The 5000-nt window shown below is 34.7% G+C and overlaps 1 long non-coding RNA gene across 1 annotated transcript; it reads right to left on the bottom strand.

Annotated features, from left to right (window-relative positions):
• Positions 1–2365: 2365 nt before the first annotated feature.
• Positions 2366–4992, bottom strand: LOC116017674. Its single transcript, XR_004097945.1, has 2 exons — positions 3591–4992; positions 2366–2993 (listed from the first exon to the last, which is right to left on the bottom strand). It is a non-coding gene; the product is annotated as an uncharacterized LOC116017674 (long non-coding RNA).
• Positions 4993–5000: the final 8 nt, after the last annotated feature.

Below are 5000 nucleotides of genomic sequence, written 5' to 3'. Positions count from 1 at the left end.
GTAAGAAGGACCACTAATAAATGTTCATTTTTAATGTATTAAAATCTTTTAATGTACTAAAGGTTCAGTTTTATATAGTACACTACAAATGGATTTCCATAAAATGAACGTGTAGCAATGTTGCAAAAATCCCGCCAAGGTAATTAATCGCCGCCTAGGCGCTAGGCGTCGGTCGAGCGCCTAGCGTATCACCGTAATCGGTGATTTAGGCGATCAACTAGGCGGCCTAAGCGGCGGCGCTTAGGCGCGGACCGATTAGGCCTCCTAGGCGCCGACTAAACCTCCTAGGCACCGACTGATTAGCTATTGTTCTTTTTTTTTTTTAAACGGGTCATGTCACTCGAAACAACATCGTTTTAAGCGAAATAACTCTAAATTGTTCAAACTCTAGATATTTTTTGTTAATATTTAATATTTTAGTATTAACTATTGAAGTATTATATACTCCGTAGTTTATAACTATTAGTCTTCAAAAAAATTAAAATACTTAAACAAATTTTTTAAAAAATAAAAAATAGAATAAAAAAAATACGTAGGCGCCGATTAATCCCCGCCTAGGAGCCCTAGGCGCTTTTCGAGAGCCGGATGAGCGCCTAGCGATTTTTTCAACCATGATATGTAGTATATTAAAATGAGCCTTTAGTAGTTCACTGGATATTGGTCTAATGGATGAAAAGTCTCAAGATATATTTCCATTGGCAATGTGGGGGTTTGCTTCGTACATGAACATTGAGGGTTTAGGTTTGGCTTGGATTCCTTCTGCACGGAAGTAGTGTATAGTTTTGTGTTAAATCTCAAAGTTAGATTAACTTTATTTACCGGGGGCTCTAATTCTCACCAACCTTCACCTAATGACATGGGTTCCCTAACCCAAAGTTTTTGTCCCTCGCCCCAATCCTTCGACCCCACTTCTTTTTGGTAATTTATTTATTTTTAAAATTTTCACATCTTACTTTTTTTTTTTTTTTTCAATTTCCAAAGTGTTGGTCATAACTTGCAGCGAGGCAGGGTGGTTTGGATATTTCAGCGGCGGGGTGGTTTGGATGTTTCAACTATAGGGTGGTTTGGAGGTTTCTTGGCCATCTAAAATGGAAGGTTCTGAACTAGCCATTCCACTTGCCCGTTTTAATAATACTGCCTACATTATTACAACTCATCGAAATTTCAGATACCACTATTGTAGATTGCCCGTTACCCCAACCGCCTTCGTTATAGATTGTTAGGTGCCCATCACTTCATAGATTTAAATTAAAAGAATAAAAAATTTGCGAGCTCGAATTCCAATGTAACAACCCACCTCCCAAATCGACCAATAATGTCCTTCATAGTGGCCACGTTGCAAATATTGCTCATCGTATCATCCGCCACCATCTCCTATATATTACTACCACTCTCATATCAAAACCCAACACAACATTGTTGGTATGCAATTGTTTTTCACTTCTTCCTCCATTGTTGTTTAGGAGTCAACCTAGAAGATTCATATTTGAGACACCGAGAGTAAGAACTTCACGTCCCTAATGTACTTATAGTCTTCTACATAATGCATTACGTCTAAATCAACCTTGTTCTATCAACTATCTCCTATATTATTACAGCTCACATTGGAAGTTGGCCAATTGCTCTTCACCTCATTCCTCCCTTCCTCCACTAGAAGTTGGACAGTTCAAGGTATATATCTTGCTTTTTATATGAATTTAACAAATTTTGAAATCATTTTTTTCTGCTTATGCTATATGTTTATGATTTAATTGGAGTTTCCAACTTGAGACTTTTTTTGCTTTTATATTTTGTCTATCTTTCATTCATTTTGGTTAATTATTTATTTTGCATATGGATTCTAAAATTTGAAATTTAGCCTTCTATATATGTATCATACCAACTTTTTTTTTTTACATTTCGTATATGAATGATTTTTTTTTTAAATTTCATGTGCTTACAAAAGCTCCATTTCTTAGATTCTCTAGAGAGACCACAATAGTCATTTTTGTGTTGTTTTTTTAAAATAATTTTGCAAGTATCCCCCCCCCCCTCCTCTTTCCTCTGTTCTCTCTGTGTTGGCAATTTTTAACGTTTGGGCTTGCTCTAAGTAGCTAGCTTTAGTTTTGATATTACTTCTTTAGTAAGTTAATAAGTTTTAGTTGATTTTATCATTTTTTACTTCAATTCTAAAATTTTCAGTTTCTGTTCTGCCACTGTTCATAACCATTTGTTATAGAATAATGGTCGTTCATGGAGATTTACAAAGATTAATGTCATAGTTAATCTATAAAGGTTTAAAATAATTGGTTTTCTAATGGCTAAGCATGATGACTACTATGAAAAAACCATTACCATGCAAATGTTAGCAAGATTTGAGAAATGCTTTGGAAAGAAAGTTATAGTATTTATCTCTATTTTAATTTATAACTAATCATCACTATTCTCTAGCTTTTTCTCTCTCCCTTTGTGTAGGTAGCATAACATGGATGCTGAGTATACATATGTTAGTACGAGGTGGAACCCAACACCGGAGCAATTACAAATCTTGAGAGACTTATACCATAATCATGGGATGAGGAACCCATCCCAACAGGGAATAAGGGGGATAACACAGAGGTTGAGCCAGTACGGAAAGATTGAGGAGAAGAATGTCTTCTACTGGTTTCAAAACCAGAAGGGTCGAGAGAGGCAGCAGAAGAAGCGCCTGGCTAAACTTGCAACTGAAGCGGCTGGCCCTCAGGATTTGCAGCAGCAAGCTACCGTAGGAGGGTTAGGTGGGCATGCTGCAAAGCATCCAATGTTGGAAACCCTCCCTCTCTTTCCAATCCAAAGCGACAGGGCTGGCAAATCCAAGGCTGATACGAGTACCTCTCAACCTTCTCTTGAGCTTACTCTCCGTCCTTACTCTCCTGCTCCTTAGTTCATCCATGGTATTTGTTACCATGTTAGTGGGGCCGCAACAGATATATATCTTTCGTGTCAATGCTAGGTCCAAATGTTGCGTTTGAGGGCTATAAGAAGATGGAAGGAATAAGGAACAAGAAAGTAAAATAAAGGAATTATATTTCTGTAGGTTTAATGCTTGTATTTCTTAGTTGGATTCTATGTTTTTTATTTTTCAGTCTTTTATTTCATCAATTTCTTAATATTCATTCTCTATTTCTCCAATTTTTCATTTCTCCAAATTTCTGATTTTTCCAAATTTAATTTTTAGATTGTATTTGAACTTCACTTTTTACCGAAAGGAATCATCATTATCTTAGGGGATACTTCATTACAAATTTTTACCCAGCGCTTGGTGTGCATATCTGACACACATAGACAATTACTTATATGAGTTCCGTCCAACAATTGCAGTGCAAGCAAACATCAACCTAATCATCTCCATAGTTGGCGAAGATGGAAATAATAATTTAACAAAAAGAAGAACAACAACGTAAATTAAAGAAGTAAATTCAATAAAAACAATCAAATAATTTAGGGAAAAAACATCTAAAATGCAAAAATTCGAAGATGGGAAAAATAATTAAACAAAAAGAAGAATATAAACTTAAATTTAAGAAGTAATTTCAATATAAAAAAATTCAAATAATAAAGTGAAATAGTACCTAAAATGAATAAAGTGGGAATCACTATGTTCTTTTGTGTAAACTCTTGGCCTTGTGCTATGTTCATCTATGTTTTCCACTTCACCATTGGAAAATTGTATTTATGAATTCTCCAAAAACAATAAGAAAAAACAAAGATTAGAATGGAGGAAGTTTACAAATTTGGAGCAATTGCATTTAATAAACAAGTTTTTCATTTGCCAACTACGATGTACAGAACCAAACCCGGGTGGTAGAGCATTGATTTTTGGGATCAAAAAGATAAATACTACCTTGTAAAGAATTAAGAATATTTTAAAACTTTTTTTTTCTATTTTTCAATTTTCTAATTTTCTAATTCTCCTAGTCATAGCTATTTTCATAGTGCATCACTCTACCCTTTCAAAAAGGGTCTTTTTTTTTTTAAAGGTGTAGAGAAGGATAAAATGGAATCATATTTCTTGTTGTCATCAATGTTGTATTGGCGTGCAAATTTCCAAAAAAAAAAATGATTCAAAACTTTTTTGAGCGTGATCATGGCCTATGAGTGACCTACTCCTTTGGGTTGCATCACTATTGAGCCTTGTTTTGGGATATTATATGGAATGCTCTATGTACTCAGTTTCTTTATATTGATTTTTTTCACAAGTGTTCTAGAGAAAAATGGTTCCTATATATTCTTACTTAGCTCATAGACTGGTTATTCTAATTGATAATTGCACTCCAAATTGTGACACCCCAAAGTGTCTTTTTCTTAAGGTGTAGAGAAGGATAAAATAAAATCATAAATGTTGTGGTCATGTAGCATTGATTGACAAATAAATTGACATTAAAAAGAAATTCAAAAGTTTTTTTTTCTGTATTGAAACAAGTAGTTGTAAAGAAGCAACCAAAAACAAAAATAAAAACTTTCTAGTCCGCATCCTACAAAATCTTCACACAGTCCCCGCTTCTAATGTATTGGCACAGAAAATCATGACATGTCAGAACAAGTAGTTGTCAAGAAGCAACAAAACAATAAAATATAAACTTTCTAGTCGGCATCCTAAGAAATCTTCACGCAGTTCAGACTTCAAATGTATTGGCACAGAAATCATGACACGTCAAAACAAGTAGTTGTCAAGAAGCAACCAAACTTTCTAGTTGGCATCCTAAGAAATATTCACGCACTTCACGCTTCTAATGTATTGGCACAGAAATCATGACACGTTAGTGGAGTTAGACCACATCTGTCTACCCTAAAACCTATGAAAGGTAATGAAGAACTTTTGCTGGACTGTTGTGGAGAAGGTGCAACAAAGAGAAATTGCAAACCAGATCGTTTAACAACTGGCGAGTAAAAGAATTTACGTAGGGAGGGCAAAAGTTATATGAAAAGTGTACATTGTTGAGCTTATATCGTACTTCATGCTAAAGTTATTATATACCAGA

This window comes from Ipomoea triloba, chromosome 4 (assembly GCF_003576645.1).
Source record: "Ipomoea triloba cultivar NCNSP0323 chromosome 4, ASM357664v1".
In the NCBI taxonomy this organism is placed as follows: Eukaryota; Viridiplantae; Streptophyta; class Magnoliopsida; order Solanales; family Convolvulaceae; genus Ipomoea; species Ipomoea triloba.
Note: the sequence above shows the minus strand (reverse complement) of the source record. Positions and strands in the feature narration are given on the sequence as shown.